Source organism: Gossypium hirsutum, chromosome A08 (genome assembly GCF_007990345.1).
Source record: "Gossypium hirsutum isolate 1008001.06 chromosome A08, Gossypium_hirsutum_v2.1, whole genome shotgun sequence".
Taxonomy (NCBI): Eukaryota; Viridiplantae; Streptophyta; class Magnoliopsida; order Malvales; family Malvaceae; genus Gossypium; species Gossypium hirsutum.
This window is the reverse complement of record NC_053431.1, coordinates 99,103,087-99,121,462: the sequence shown is the minus strand read 5'-3', so window position 1 is coordinate 99,121,462 and position 18,376 is coordinate 99,103,087.

Sequence of the window (18,376 nt, the reverse complement as noted above, 5' to 3'; positions counted from 1 at the left end):
AGTGTGTATATGTGTGTATTAGCCAAGTTTTGAACTTGAAACAAAAGGGTGTTTAGTCAATACAAGTGACAATACTTGTAGAATGTATTAAGTGTTGAAATCGGCCCCAAAATAGACATGCATATTCGGCCAAGGGGGAAAAATTAGCAAAAATGTTGAGTTTGATTCATGATTCCGTACATATGTGACCTTAATGTCTAATGTATAAATATGGGCTAAGTGCCTTGTGTTCCTCTTTTCGATGCTCAAATGATTAAATCAATTTATTTGTTTAATTAAGCTCAAGAGCAAAGGGGAACTAAATCCGATAAAGGGAAGGAAAAAGTGGTCGAATAGCTATCGGAATCGTTCGACAACACTCGAGGTAAGTTCTTGAGTAAGAGAGCTTAAATTAAGATTTGATTAGATCATGTTTTAAGCAAATCAAAATCATGCTCTTTGTGTGTGGCTATTGAGCCGAAATTGCAAGAATGATAAGTGTCTTGTGTTTGAGTTTTGCTAACGAAAATGAAATACGAATGTGCCATGATTTATTGTTAAATGTGCATGGTTATTTGAATGATGTCAGGGCTAAGTCCCGAAGGCTTTGTGCTAAGTGACCATATCCGGACTAAGATCCGAAGGCATTTGTGCGAGATACTAATTCCGGTCTAAGCCCGAAGGCATTGGTGCGAGTTACTAAATCTGGGTTATGTCCTGAAGGCATTTGTGCGAGTTACTAAATCCGGGTTAAGTCCCGAAGGCATTTGTGCGAGTTACTATAACCGGGCTATGTCCCGAAGGCATTTGAACGAGGAGCTATATCCGGTTAAATTCCGAAGGTACGTGATTTGGGAATGAATGATCTTGCTGTAAAATTTGGTTGCGAGAATTTGGTTTCTTGGGTCATATTGTATCAGCCTCTAGTATCCGAGTTGATCCAAGCAAAATTTTAGCTATTCTGGATTAGAAACCTCCAAGGAATATATCTGAAGTCCGTAGTTTTCTAGGACTTGCTTGTTACTATAGAAGATTCGTAAAAGGTTTCTCGATGATTGCAACTCCGTTGACAAAATTGCTCCAGAAAGATGTGAAGTTTGAGTGGTCTGAAAAATGTCAGAACAACTTTATTGACTGAAGCTTCGGTTTTAGTACAACCTGAATCGGGTAAAGAATTTATGATTCATAGTGATGCTTCGTTGATTGGTCTGGGATGTGTTCTAATGCAAGAAGGAAAAGTTATAGCTTATGCCTCGAGACAACTAAAATCGCATGAAAAGAACTATCTGACTCACGACCTCGAGATAGCTGCTATTGTGTTTCCCTTGAAGATCTGGCGTCACTATCTGTTTGGTGAGAAATGTCACGTGTTTTCTAATCATAAAAGTCTGAAGTATTTAATAACGTAAAAAGATTTGAATCTGCGATAGAGAAGATGGCTTGAATTACTAAGGACTACGAACTTGTGATAGATTATCATCCGAGTAAAGCAAATGTTGTTGTTGATGCCCTGAGTCAAAAATCGTTATTTTCTTTGCATGCGATGAATGCTCATTTGGTTCTATCTGATGATGGTTCAGTTTAGCTGAATTAAAAGCAAGACCCTTGTTCTTACAACAGATTATCGAAGCTCAGAAGTCTGATAATGAATTAATAGCAAAACGAGCTGAGTGTGATTCTGAATTCTGAGTTGATGTTGATGATTGTTTGAGATTCATAAATAGACTTTGTGTTCTGAGAAATCCAGAATTTATTCGGACGATTTTGAGTAAAGCTAACAGTAGTAGATTTTCTGGACATCCGGGAAGTACAAAAATGTAAAACGATTTGAAACCACTATACTGGTGGCCGGGAATGAAAAGAGATATTTCTGACTTTGTTTCGAGATGTTTAATCTATCAGCAAGTTAGAGCTGAGCATCAGGTGCCATCTAGTTTGTTACAACCGATAATGATTCCTAACTGGAAGTGGGACCGAGTATGGGATCGAGTAACCATGGATTTTTTTCAGGTTTGCCCCTGTCTCCGAGAAAAAAAGATGCAATTTGGGTTGTAGTTGATCGTTTCACGAAATCAGCTCATTTTATTCCGATTTGATTTGATTACTCACTCGATAAATTAGCTGAGTTATATATTTTTGATATCGTGAGATTGCATAGTATGCCATTGTCTATTGTGTCTAATAGAGATCCGCGATTCACTTCGCGTTTCTGGAAGAAATTACAAGAGGCTTTGGGTACAAAATTACACTTTAGTACTGCTTTTCACCCGCAGATGGATGGTCAATCTGAGCGGATTATTTAGATACTCGAGGATATGTTGAGATGTTGAATTCTTGAGTTTGAAGGTACGTGGCAACAATACTTAACTTTGATTGAATTTGCTTATAATAATAGCTTTCAATTGAGCATTAAAATGTCACCGTACGAAGCCTTATATGGTAGAAAGTGTAGAACTCTGTTATACTGGTTTGAGCTCACTAAGAATAAGATTTACGGTATTGATCTGATAAAAGAAACATAACAGAAAATGACAGTAATCCGAGATAGTCTGAAAGCTACCTTTGATCGTAGAAATCTTATGCTGATTTAAAACGAAAAGATATCAAATTTGAGATCAGTGATAAAGTATTTCTAAAAGTATCTCTGTAGAAGAAAATGTTCCAATTTGGTAAAAAGGGCAAGTTGAGTCCGAGGTTCATCGGACTGTATGAAATCATCAAGCGAGTTGGGCCGGTTACTTATAAATTGAGGCTACCATCTGAGTTAGAAAAGATTTATAATGTATTTTACGTATTGATGCTTTGGCGATACAGATTTGATCCTTCGCATGTAATTTCACTATCTGAGATTGAAATTCAGCATGATATGACTTACGAAGAAAAGTCGATCCGTATTTTAGCTTGCGAGGTTAAAGAGTTGCAAAAGAAGAAAATTCCATTAGTTAAGGTGATGTGGCATCAACATGGTGTTGAAGAGGCTACGTGGGAGTCTGAAGATGCTATGAGACAACAATATCCGAATCTGTTTAACGATAAGAATTTTGGGGACGAAAATCCCTAAAGGGGAGAATTGTAACAGTCTGGTTTTGACCCTAGTCAGAATAGTGGTTTTGGGACCACATATCCGAGTCAGAAAAATATTTTAATATTATTTTTTGTGTCTGTGATATGCGAATTTTTATCTGCAAAGTTTCTGTGATTTAATTTGTCTGTTTCTGTTCTTGATTTTACAAAAATAACTTAATCGCATAAAATGCAAAAGTTGCATGCTAATTGTTAATGGGGTTATTTGGCCTTGGCTTTTAAAATAAGGTCCTTGCATGGTAATTATACCATTGATAAAGTAAGTGGACAATATTGGACATGTGTTAGGTGAATTTAATGTTTTATAATAAAGGTTATTTTTGTAATTTGTAAATTAAAGCTTAAATAAATAAAAATAAGACAAAAGGTGGCCTTATTATCTTCTTGTTCAGTTGAAACTTAAAAAAGAAATAGTGGTTTTGAGTTTTTAAAATTTCAGCACTTTGGAAGCTTGATTCGGGTATGTGTTTTGCTCATTTTTTTTATAATTTCTACGTTTCTGTGATCATTGCTTTGTGTTCTTCAAAACCCATTTCTGAATTTCTGTTTTTGTTGAAGATTATGAAATGGGCCATTGATGATTATATGAGCTTTGTAATGTTTTTATATGGATTATGAAAGATATATGTGAGAGTAACATGCTTTGTTCTTGAATTTTTGATGGAATAGAGCTATTTGGGCTAATTTGTGAAAATGAGGTTTTGAAGGACTAAATTGTAAATTAAATATGTTATTTGGGCTTGTATGGAAGCTATGTATATTCGGCCAAGCTATAGTCTTGGTGAATTTTGCATATTTGTGATTTTGTGAAAAATGGACTAAATTTTCAAAGTGTGATAATGTAAGGGCTAAAAATACAAAGTGCCCTAAATATGTGTTCATGGATTATTTGAATTGTATTAGATCAAGAATAAAGAAAATCAGACTTAGATCGAGGGAAGTCTAAAATAGTCGAATAGTCAACTCATTTCCGTCCAAAATTTGTACGAGGTAAGTTAAATTACAATTACGTGTTAAATTGACTAAATTCTATGCATACAAACTATAATCTGTATTGGACGGCCTTGAGAGCTTGATGAATAAATTTTGAGTAAATTCCAATAATATGCTAGTATCTGAAAAGTTCTGTATGTTCTAAAGGAACGTTGACATTGATCTGAGATATCGTGTAAGACCATGTCTGGGACATAGGCCTCGATTTGAGATTTACGTGTAAGAACATGTCTGGGACATAGGCATCGTATCTGATTTCATTTAAGAGCCTGTCTGGGATAGAGGCATCGATACTGAGTTACATGTAAGACCACGTCCGGGACATCGGCATTGTACTCATTTATGAGTATCTGTATCATTTCTGAACCGTCTGATAATAGAGTACGAGATATGGGAATGAATATATGAAATGTATAATTTATACAGTTACGTTTGTATTGTACTACATTTCTGACTATGAAAGGCTCCGTTTCTATGAAATAATGAATGCGAAGTATGTATGAAATCATGGAAATGAAACATGACATGTATACAAGCAAATGAGCATGGTTATGCTTATGAACTATTCTGTGAAATGGCTATGAATTCTTGTTGTTGATTTGTACTTTATATGCTTTAATAGTTAAACCAATTGTATTTGGCTTACTAAGCTCTTTGTAGCTTACTCTACGTGATTTCTGTCTATTTTACAGTTATCGTAGCTACTGAAGGCTCGGGGATAGTCGAGGATTGTCACCATATTATCGAACTTATTTTCGTACTTTTCAAAGTGTAATTATTTTTAAGTATGGCATGTATAGGCTAGAATGTCTATGTATTTAAGCTTTGATATGTATATATGTTATGCCGTGAGAGTTGGCTAGCAAATGGTATGTTTGTGCTTGGTTTTGGTAAATGGTTTGTGATGCCAAGTTGTGTATGCTTGTAATGGTTATATGGCCTTGTATGTGGTGGTCATTTTGAAACATGCCAAATTGAGGAAATGGTAAGTTTAAGCATGAGTTAGAAGGTGTCATAAGTGAGTTATGAAATGAGCATTTTGGCATGTTGTTGTAATAAGATTTTTAATGTGTTGTGGTATGGATTTGAATAGGTTATTGAATGATGATGATTAGTTATAATGAAGCATGTTTTGAGCATAGAATTGGCTGAAAATTTTAGTATAAATGTTATTTACTATTGCTTGTAGAAATGACCCAAAAAAAGGTGGCAAGTTGGCTTAAACCAAGCCTGCATGGTACCACGCGGTCAGGGAACACGGGCGTGCCTTGTGGCCATGTATGCAAAGCAGTAACCTCTGAAGATCACATGGTTTAGACACATGGGTGTGTCATATGGCCATGGGCTTAAGTCAGTAGCCAGCTAAGTATCACACGGCCATGTGCCATGGTCGTGTGTAAAAGTCAATATATATAATCTATTTTGGCACGGCCTGGTCACACGGGCGTGTGACCTCAACAGAATTGGAAAATTTTTTCTAAGTTCTGAAAATTATGAATGTGTTCGGTTTAGTTCCAACCTCTTTTAAAAGTATGTCTTAGGTTTTGGAGACCTCCATACGAGATAAATTGTTGTTTTGCTTATGCATTAATATCATGCGATAACTGTGATTCTGTATTGATCTGTAATGTTCTGCCTGTCTGGTAATGCTCTTTACCAATTCCACGACGGTTACGGGATAGAGGTGTTACAATATGTAAGATTATCTGAGTATCTTTTTCAATTCCGAATGGAACAACGAGCAATGATAAGTTGTGATCGAATGTATAAATCGAACTAAAGTGATCAGGTATAAGATAGTTGATTACTTATTTGAAAATAAGGTAAGTTGGTTATTTAATATTTGATGCAAATGAAAATATACATGTATATGAAAAATATATGTGGCCAAAGGTTATGTATAAGTGAAATCATATTCGTAATTTATGTGTAAACGTATATGAATGGTTATTTTTGGTTTTATGATTATAAAATGTGAATACTTATGACATGATTAATGAGTATATGCATATAAGTTTTTATATATATTCGGTTATATAATAATATTATGATTTTGGAATTCAATGATATTTTGATAATAGATATTTGTATATTCGGCCAAAATAATGTTTATATATAAAAGTATATGTTGTATGTGAATTTACGATGGTTTATTTTAGTTTAGCTAAACTGAATTATAAATGTGATTGAATGTCTTATTCGCTTATGACTTACTAAGCTATGATAGATTACTCTATGTGTATGTTTGCCTCTGTCTTATAGATTTTGGAGACTGGTTACGGGCTCGGGGATCGTTAGAGAAGCTTATCACACTATCGACTATTTTTGGTACTTTATAAGTTGAATTTCAACCCTATGGCATGTATAGGCAAGATTATATTTGGATACGAAGATTTTGGTATGTGCATATAAAAGCCATGCGAAAATGACTTGTTTATTTGTTAATTTCGGTTTCAAGGTTTGATTGAATTATGGTTATGTTTGATTGTGGTTTTGGTGATTTGGCTATGGTTGATACATAGATAAATATATGCAAATTTTATTATTATGTTTTGTTATGTGTCATTATGTGATGAAGTATTAAAGTATATTAGGTTATGGCATTTAGCTGAAATTATAGTTGGATATATAGTTGAGTAATATGCCAAATAATTGGTTTTAGATTGATCATGTCCTGAGGTAATATGAATTTTAATGATATAAGATATGCATGATATCATGGTTGGATGTATTCGGCTATGAAGATTGAAAATGGATTATTATGTAAAATGTGATACATGTTTTGATAAGCTATGAGATGACTTTGCTATATTGTGAATTTGGTTATTTGGTGTGGTCCATTATTGACATAAAATTTGATATAAAATTTTGTCTTGTAAAATTTGCATGAAATTGGTAAATTATGTGCATGTATAATCGACTAATGTTAGATAAATTAAATACGTATGTATATAACATGTTTGTTTGTGGTTTGATTTTAAAAGGTCAAGATAATTAGTTTAATGTTTGATTCTTGTTATACGTATAAAATGTTAACAGCCAATTTTAGAAGTAATATGGTTACTTTGATTTAGTACTCATTAGTAAATAAAGAATGTGTATGAGGTATGTTTTGTTAGCCAAACTGATAGTCATTAAGTGACAAGTTAATATTTGTATTTGGATGTGCAAATGGTAAATTTTTAACTTAATATTGAATGGTGGAATTGGTATGACTAAAATGGTTAATTTTGATAGCCGTATAGGTGATCAAATGAATTGATTATGTCTTTGTAATTTTGTCATGATGTCAGCATATAAATTTTGATATGTTTTGATTTGATGATTATGCTAGATATGGTTCGTAGATTTTTTGAAAATATGATGGTTAAACATGCTATTTAGCTTGTGTATTAAGTGATATTATCATGTTTAAATTTGGCCTTCACACTTTATAGCATTAGACAAGAGTATATTATGTTATATGTACAAATACAAACTTGTGATGTGTTTGTTGTGAAATGTAAATTATGATTGACATATTGGTTTGGTTATATGAAATGTATATGCGTGTATAGTAATAGAAAAATGAAAGTTGACATTGAAATAAAGCATATGTATTTAGCAGGTATTAATATTAAGCTATTGTATTGGAAATTGATCATATAAATAGTAATTCATGTTATAAGATAACAAAATGGTTATATGTGAGTTTAATAAATTGTTTTGTACTTTGTGTATTAATGATTCATGAATTGATAAATGGAAGCTACAAAGGTATACCTTCGAATATGATCTAAGTGATTGTGTAAATGTATGAAGATTGTATCTTTTTCGGTAATACCTCGTAACCCCATTTTGGCATCAGATACGGATTAGGGGTGTTATATTTTATTGGTATCAGAGCCGAGTTTCGATCTTGGGACCTGTGGGTTATAGACCCGGCATGCTTCCGCTAACGTTTGCACTAAGATAGATCAGATCTGACATTTTCAACACTAGCGATCGAAGAAGTTGGAGCTCTAAAGCTCAAATGTGATCAAGCACTATCTCTACTCGAGTGTCCCACATTAGCCTTTCAACTACTATAATCATCTCGAAATTTCTTTGATAGAAACTGAAATGATTTACTCGATGATCTGTCACAGGAATTACTAGCTTCAAAATCAGCTTTTCTTTACTTTACTTTTTGTATAACTTGGAAGTTATAGGAACTTGAGGGGTGGAGGTTGTTGAGCAGCCGGATTTATTCGAACGAATTATTTAGATACTTGAGGATACGTCGAGATGTTGCATTCCCGAGTTCGAAGATACGTGGGAACGATACTTACCTCTGATTGAATTTGCATACAATAATAGCTTTCAATCAAGTATCAAAATGGCACCTTATGAGGCTTTGTAGGGTCGTAAATGTCGTACACCATTATATTGGACTGAGCTCAGTGAAAACAAGATACATGGGGTCGATTTGATCAGAGAGACTAAATAGAAAGTGAAAGTAATCCGTGAAAGTTTGAAAACATCATTGGATCGTCAGAAATCGTATGTGGACTTCAAACGAAAAGATATAGAATTTCAGATCGGAGAAAAAGTGTTTTTGAAAGTTTCACCGTTGAAGAAAATACTCAGATTCGATCGTAAAGGTAAATTGAGTTCGAGATTTATTGGGCCGTATGAGATTATAGAGCGTATCGAGCTGGTTACTTATAGATTGTTGTTGACACCTGAGCTAGAAAAGATCCACAATGTATTCCATGTTTCAATGCTTCGTAGATATCGATTTGATCCTTCACACGTGATTAGTCCGTCAGAGATTGAGATTAAGGCCGATATGACATATGAAGAAGAATCGATTCACATTCTGGCTCGCGAATATAAAAAGTTACGAAATAAGAAAATTTCGTTAGTTAAAGTATTATGGCATAAACACAGAGTTGAGGAAGCAACGTGGGAGCCAGAGGATTCAATAAAAGAGCGTTATCCTAACCTATTCACTGGTAAGATTATCGGGGATGAAAATCCCTAAGGGGGAGAGTTGTAATAGCCTGATTTAGACCATAATTGAAATGGTGGTTTCGAACCACGAATTCTAGTCAAAAAAATATTTTAAAATTATTTTCTGTGTTTATTATGTGTGAATTTATATCTGTGAAATTTTTGTGTTTTAGTTTTGCCGTTTTAGTGTCGATTTAATAAAAATGGCTTAGTCGCGTAAAATGAAAATTGGATGGCTAATTGTAAAAGGGGTCGAATTGATGATGCCCTTATTGCATGAGGTATTTATGTTGCAATTAGACCATATCAATTAGTGATGGACGGTTTTAGACATAATATATAATGATTTCATATTTTATAACGAAGGTTAGTTATGTAATATATTAAACAATATATATGGTATAATAAAACATGATTAAAACATCCATACATTTGTTCATTCTTTTGGCCGAATGTTGTAAGAAAGAAAAGAAATAAAAAGTTTAAGGGTTCGGCAATTTGATAGCTTAATCAAGGTATGTAACTAGCTCGATTTTTGATAATTTTTACGTTTTTGAGATCGTTGCAGTGTAATGTACAAAGCCCGTGCTTGAATTTCTAATTTTGATGAATATTTTGAGTTATACCAATTTGTGATGTTAGTTGATGAATTATGAAAGAATGTTTTGGATTAATATGTTTTGTGTTGGAATTTTTGATGAGTTTGAGTAATTAGGACTAAATTAAAAAAATGATAATTTGAGGGACTAAAATGTGAAACAAATGAAATGTATGGACTTGTATGAACATAAGGAAGATTTGGCCTAAGCATGGTGTACTCAAAATTTGCATGTTTTGTGTTTGTGCAATTTGGACTAAATTGTAAAAAGTGTAAAATGTCAGGGGTAAAATAGTAATTTTCCCATTTATGTGTTTTTGGACTAAATTCGATAGAATTACATTTGTATGAGTTTAATTTGAATATGTTTAGATCAAGAACTAAAGAAATTAGATTTGGATCGGGGAAAAACAAAGTTGTCGAATAATCATTCCGTTCCGATTACTGTTGTCCGAGGTAAGTTTATAGGCAAGTAGACGTTGTAAATTTCAATGTATGTATATTATAACTGCTGAATTGAATTGTTATAATTGTTTTGAGAATGTGCCGAATTGATAAATGTTTGGAAGCACTGGTTACGAGTTCGATTCGATCGAGTTACGGCATCCGAAAGCCCTGTATGAGCCTTAGGAATAAATAGGATATAAATGTCATGACATAGGATTCTGATATGTGATGTGCAAGTAAGACCATGGCATCGGTATATGTGTGCGAGTAAGACCATGTTTAACACGTTGGCATCGATATGTGATTATGATATATGTCTGCGAGTAAGACCACGTTTAATATGTTGACATCGATATGTGATTTCGATATACGTTTGCGAGTAAGACCCTGTCTAGGACAGTGGCACCGATATGTGATTACATGTAAGACCACGTCTGGGACGCTGGCATTGTACGATATGTGTGATTATCCGAGTATCCTATTCAATTTCGAATGGTTCAATGGGCAATGATAAGTTGTGATCAAATGTGTAAATCGAGCTAAAGTGATTAGGTACGAGATAGTTGATTACCTATTTGAAAATAAGGTAATAAGTTGGTTATTTAATATTTGATGCAAATTATATATGATGCAAATGAAAATATATGTGTATATGAAAAATATATTCGGCCAACGGTTTTGTATAACGAAATCATATTTGTCATTTATGTGCAAACGTATATGAATGGTTATTTTCGGTTTTATGATTACAAGATGTGAATACTTATGACATGATTAATGAGTATATGCATATAAGTTTATATATATATTCGGTTATATAATAATATTATGATTTTGGAATTCAATGATATTTTGATAATAGATATTTGTATATTTGGCCAAAATAATGTTTATATATAAAAGTATATGTTGTATGTGAATTTACGATGGTTTATTTTAGTTTAGCTAAATTGAATTATAAATGTGATTGAATGTCTTATTTGCTTATGACTTACTATGTAACACCCCGAACCCGAAACCGACACCGGAGTCGAACACGAGGTGTTAACTGGCTTTAACCCCTTACAAAATTTATTTTCCAGACACTGCCCAATCTGTGTACTAGTCGTTTTAAAAATCATATCTTGAGTTTCGTAACTCGAAAATCAGTTTCGTAATTTTTCCTAGAAACTAGACTCATATGCCCATCTATGTATTTTTTTCTAGAATTTTTGGTCGGGCCAATTAGTACAGTTTATTAGTCAAAGTCCCCCAAGTTGCAGGGGTCGACTACGCTGACCTTTGCCCATTACGACTGGGATATCTCCCTGCACGGGGCTTCAATACTGTTGCCGTTTGTTTCTATGAAAACTAGACTCAGAGAGGAATCTGCACATATATGGTACGACCCCTAATTATCTCTGGTTAATTTATAATGAATTTCCAAAGTCGGAGCAGGGAATCCAGAAACCGTTCTGGCCCTGTCCCACTAAAATCTGATTATCTCTTAATATACTGCCTATGATCTTTTCGTTACTTCCTCATGAAAGCAGACTCATTGAGCTTCGATTAAATAATTTATTCATCAATTAATTCCACTCCTACTATTTTTAGTGATTTTTTCGATCTCATAACACTGCTGCTGCCAGCATCTGTTACGAAAGTAACTAGGTCCATTTCATGCCTACCCTTGATCCAATTCAATCGAACATTCGTGCCATTTTCGCATGGCTTAAAGTTTACATGCCATAATTCAAACACAACGTACTAGCTTATACATGCCAAAATGATCTTCTAAACACACTAAGAAGAAAGTACCAAAACTTGCTATCCGGTGTGATGACTTCAATGACGGCCCGACCCCGCAAAAATAGATGAGTCCAAGCAACCTATAGTGGGTGACAAGGAAACATCGAGTGAGTTTATAACTCAGTAAGTCATAAGCAATGCACTACCATCTATCAACAACATTATCACAAGAGGAAACAAAATAGAACGAGACAATTTACTCCATCCATACCGAACCATACCATAGTTCCTCCAACTTATCAATTCAATTTCATATCAATTCATGCATTCACATTCTACATACTCATCAATAGGACATTGAAGCAATTTCATAAATCGATTTATTTTCGTTACAATCAAACGACTATACGACCTTTCACCCATCCTACGATAAAACTTATGTACGTGACTTCAAGTATATTTGTCACATAGGTTCGAACTTACCGAGCTCAACACCAAGTATAAGCATAGCACCTATTAGCCACGTACTCAAGACACTTACCCGACCCGCTGTCCGCGATCGACTCAATAGTGTCGCACACATGGTGTCCATAATAATTCACGAATGTATATTGAGCCCGCACACTCAGTGCTATGTAATCAACTCGCACACTTAGTGCCACGTAATCAAATCGCACACTTAGTGCCACATAGTCCATTTCGCACACTTAGTGCCGCATGGTCAATTCGCACACTTAGTGCATCATATTCATTTCGCACACTTAGTGCAACATAGTCGAATCGCACACTTAGTGCTGTACAATTTAATCCCGCGCACTTAGCGCCAATCTCATGGTCATAAATGGTTATCCCGCACGTTTAGTGCCGAGATCAACAACTCAGTACATCTTACCTCTTTTCTTTCATTCAACAATTTCATCATCACATACGTACATGCATATATATATATGTATATTTATTCATTCCATTCAGCATCAATACATACACATTATGACCATTTGAAATAATACCAACTATATGCTTAATGACTTACCTCGTGTTGGGTAAGATGGTTCCAACTCGGCTACTCGATAACCTTTTCTTTGCCTTTGCTCGATTCACCTCCTTTAGCTCCTTGAGGTAAATCAATAATTTAACTAGTTTAACCACTTTACTAAATATTTACAATCCAATTTCACATGTATATGTATGTTAGTATATTCGGCTAATAACCTCATGCAACTACCATGTCATCAAAAATCTAATCACACATGCACATGCATTAGGTAAGTTACCTTTGCTAATTTTAAACCCAACATCACACAAGCTCTCAAGAGATGGCCGAATGCCTCTTTTGCTACCCAACTAATCATTCAACAATTCCATCATTGGTCAAGCATATATTCGGCCAAAGGAATGGCAATTTTAGCAACCTTCGATTTAGTACTTAACCTTTACCACATATCAAATAACTCATTTCCTTACTCATGTGACCACGTATATTCGGTCATGCATACACACATAAAAATCAATTTGGAGACTCTATCAATCCAACATACATTCGGCACCTTCATCCACCATTCTACCAAGCATGAAATATTCAAACACAACCAAACTCACATTCGGCCCTAGCTCATAACAAGGTAGCCGATTCTCCCTTTTTTTTTTTATAGTTCAAACACTCCTCTATCATCATTCACCTAACTTTAACATGAAACAACCAAACTCACCATCTCTCATCCAAATAACATGAACAACAACCATTCCTTGAACACTTTCTCATGACCGATTGCTCATGTTATCAACAAGATTCAAGATTTGAACATGGGCTATTTAAAACATGCATGCATCTCTAAGACAACATTAAACATACCTTGGTCTAAAGGACCACCTTGGCCGAATCTTGCTTCCTCTTCTTCCTCTAGTTAGAACAATTGCAAAAGAAAGAAAATATGAACACTCCTTCTTCCCTCCTTATTAAGCATTCAAACTCCCTCATTTTTCATGCCACAACATCAAACACTCTCCCTAAGCAAGCAATGGCCGAATCCCTCCCTAGTTCTTTTCTCCCCTTCTTTTTCTTGGTTTTTCGGCTAGGTGATGGCAAGTATGACACCCATTTTTTTTGTTCCCTTTTCTATTATTAATCCCATCATTTGTTCACCAAAGAAACATTTTAAATTAGAATGAGTGGAGCATTATCACTCCTTGGCCGGCCACCCATCATCTTTTGGGCAATTTGACATGCAAAACCATTTTTTTTTGATACATGCACTAATAGACCATTTGAATTAGACTATCATACTTTTACAACGTCTCAAATTGATCCCAATTAATAATTTCTCATGCAATTGGTAAAATTAGGGAGTGAAACTTCCACATACTCATGTTCACACATAATAAGCATAGAATATAGCAAGTAATTATTTTTACGACTCGGTCTTGTGGTCCCAAAACCACTTCCCGACTAGGGTCAGTTTTGGGCTGTCACAACTCTCCCCCCTTAAGAAATTTTCGTCCCCGAAAAGCTTACCGGTAAATAGGTTTGGGTATCGTTCTTTCATCGAACTCTCGGTTTCCCAAGTAGCTTCCTCGATCCCGTGTTTGAGCCATAACACCTTTGCTAACGGAACCCTTTTGTTCCGCAACTCCTTCACTTCACGAGCTAGGATACACATCGGCTCTTCTTCATAACTCATATCGGCTCGAATTTCAACCTCCGACGGACTAATTAGGTGTGAAGGATCAGACCTATAGCGTCGAAGCATCGAAACATGAAAGACATCGTGTATCCTTTCAAGTTCAGGAGGCAAAATCAATCTATATGCAACCGGCCCCACTCGTTCGGAAATTTCGTACGGCCCAATGAATCTCGGGCTCAACTTGCCTTTACGGCCAAATCTGAGTACCTTTTTCCAAGGCGAAACTTTAAGGAACACTTTATCTCCCACCTGATATTCAATGTCCTTCCGTTTCAGATCCGCATACGATTTCTGACGATCCGTGGCTACCTTCAGACTTTCACGGATTACCTTTACTTTCTGTTCGGCATCTTTACTTAAATCAACTCCGAAAATTTTACTTTCACCGAGCTCGGTCCAAAACAATGGTGTACGGCATTTACGACCGTACAAAGCCTCGTAAGGTGCCATCTTAATACTTGATTGAAAACTATTGTTGTAAGCGAATTCAATCAAAGGTACATACCGTTCCCATGAACCACTAAACTCAAGGATGCAGCATCTCAGCATATCCTCGAGTATCTGAATTATCCGCTCGGATTGACCATCGGTTTGGGGATGAAAAGCGGTGCTAAAATGCAGCTTGGTACCCAGAGCTTCTTGCAATTTCTTCCAAAATCGCGAGGTGAATCTCGGATCTCTATTCGACACGATAGAAATAGGTACTCCATGTAATCTCACAATCTGAGTAACATACAATTCGGCTAGTTTATCCAATGAAAAATCCGTACGCACGGGGATAAAGTGAGCCGACTTAGTCAGCCTATCAACAACAACCCAAATCGCATCCTTCTTACTTGCGGACAATGGCAGTCCGGACACAAAGTCCATTGTGACTCGGTCCCATTTCCACTCGGGTATCATGATCGGCTGAAGTAATCCTGAAGGCACTTGATGTTCCGCTTTCACTTGTTGACATATTAAACATCTCGAAACAAAGTCGGAGATGTCTCGCTTCATACCATGCCACCAAAACCGACGTTTCAAGTCGTTGTACATTTTCGTGCTCCCCGGGTGAATTGACATTTGGCTACAATGGGCTTCGTTCCGGATCATCGGAATGAGTTCCGAATTCCTTGGAACGCACAAACGACTTCTAAACCTCAAACAACCATCATCATCAATCTGAAACTCCGATTCCTTGTTCGGAACACACTCAGCTCGTTTTGCAACCAATTCATCATCGACTTTCTGAGCTTCACGAATTTGATGAGTCAATAATGGTTTGGCTTTTAATTCAGCTACTAACACATTGTCAGGTAGAACAGACAAGTGTACATTCATCGCTCGCAAAGCAAACAGTGATTTCCGGCTTAAGGCGTCCGCAACCACATTAGCCTTTCCCGGGTGGTAATCAATGACAAGCTCGTAATCTTTCAACAATTCAAGCCAACGCCTTTGTCGCAGATTCAAGTCCCGTTGAGTCATCAAATATTTGAGACTTTTGTGATCCGAAAACACATGGCACTTCTCACCAAACAAATAATGTCGCCATATTTTCAATGCAAACACAATGGCGGCTAGTTCGAGATCATGGGTCAGATAATTTCTCTCGTGTGGCTTCAATTGTCTCGACGCATAGGCCACAACTCGACCTTCTTGCATCAATACGCAACCCAACCCGAGTAGGGATGCGTCACTATAAACGACAAACTCTTTACCCGATTCGGGTTGTACCAAAATTGGAGCTTCAGTCAGATGAGTTTTCAGTTGATCGAAGCTTTTCTGACATTTCTCCGTCCATTCGAACTTAACATCCTTCTGAAGTAGCTTCGTCATTGGTGTGGCTATCATCGAGAAACCTCTGACAAATCGTCGGTAATAACCGGCGAGCCCTAGAAAGCTCCGGACTTCTGTAACATTTCTCGGAGGCTTCCAGTTAAGTATGGCTGAAATTTTACTCGGGTCAACCCGAATACCCGATGCGGATACCACATGACCCAAGAAGCTAACCTCTCTTAGCCAGAACTCACACTTACTGAACTTAGCATATAACTGCTTATCCCGCAAAATTTGCAACACTAGCCTCAGATGCTCAGCATGTTCGGCCTCATCTCTTGAATAGACCAAGATGTCATCAATAAACACAACTACGAACCGATCCAAATACGGTCTAAAAATCCGATTCATTAAATCCATAAACACCGCAGGGGCATTAGTGAGCCCAAACGGCATCACTAAGAACTCGTAGTGACCGTACCTCGTTCTGAAAGCAGTTTTGGGTACGTCCGAATCTCGAATCCGCAACTGATAATAACCCGATCTCAGATCTATCTTTGAAAACACCGATGCCCCTTTTAATTGATCGAACAGATCATCAATACGTGGCAACGGATACTTATTCTTTATCGTCACTTTATTCGGTTGACGATAATCAATACACAACCTCATGGTTCCGTCCTTCTTTTTCACGAACAATACTGGTGCACCCCAAGGTGAGAAACTCGGTCGAGCGAAACCTCTATCCGTCAATTCTTGCAACTGAGCTTTCAACTCTTTTAACTCGGTTAGTGCCATACGATATGGAGCGATCGAAATAGGCGTAGTTCCAGGTACAAGCTCAATACCAAACTCTACCTCCCGAACAGGTGGCAAACCCGGTAACTCTTCAGGAAAAACATCCGGGTATTCACAGACCACCGGCACCGATTCGGGTTTCTTTTCTAACTCCTTGTCATCAAGTACATACGCGAGGTATGCTTCGCACCCTTTCCTTACATATTTCTGGGCCAACATTACTGATATTACAGCTGGCAACCCCCTTAAGTCCGCAGACTCAAATCGGATTATTTCGTTATTTGCACACCTCAAATTGATAGTCTTGCTTTTGCAATTCACAACCGCATCATGCGCGGTTAACCAATCCAAACCAAGAATAACATCAAACTCGTCGAAAGGCAAAAGCATCAAATCAGCCGGAAAACAGGATTCTCGGATTATTAGAGGGCATCTCTTACACACTTTATCAACAAGTACGCATTGACCCAAAGGGTTTGATACTCGAATTACGAGCTCAGTAGACTCAACAGGTAGAGTCTTACTGGTTGCTAAGGTTTCGCATACATATGAATGAGTAGAACCAGGGTCAATCAATGCAATCACATTAGTATCAAAGAGAGTGAAGGTACCAGTGATGACGTCGGGGGAGGATGCCTCCTCTCGTGCGCGAATGGCATATGCTCTAGCAGGAGTACGGTTCTCGGCGCGATCGGCCGTATCAGAGGCCCCCCTCTGACTACCACCCCTGCCTCCTAATATTCTCGGTGGTCTACCTCTAGATGTCACTCCACTAGGTCTTGCACCTTGAATCTTATTCTTCTCATCCAGCTCCGTGCAATCTCTAATGAAGTGGTCCTTCGAACCGCATCCGTAACAGGCCCTGTTAGAAGACTTGCCCCAACATTCACCTAGGTGTCGTCTTCCACATTGGGGACATTCGGGTTTCTCGTGACGATTATTGCCCACACTAGCTACCGAAGTAGCTCGGGAGCCCATCGATGGTCTTGCCCTGATGGAAATTCCCGCAGTCGCCCTCGACTTATTAATGTCCTCCCTGAACTTCTTCACAGCTGAGAACGGAGCTTTACCCGTCGATCTTTTACGATAATCTCTAGCTTCAAATTCAGCCTTCCTCTTCTCCTTTCCAAGTTCCTCCGCCTTGCAGGCTCGTTCGACTAGTGTTACGAATTCCTTTATTTCCAAAATACCCGTTAGTAGCTTTAAATCTTCATTCAATCCTTCCTCGAATCTTTTGCACATAGCAACCTCATCAGCTACACACTCCCGGGCATACCTACTAAGTCTTACGAATTCATGTTCGTATTCAGATACAGTCATACGGCCTTGCTTGAGT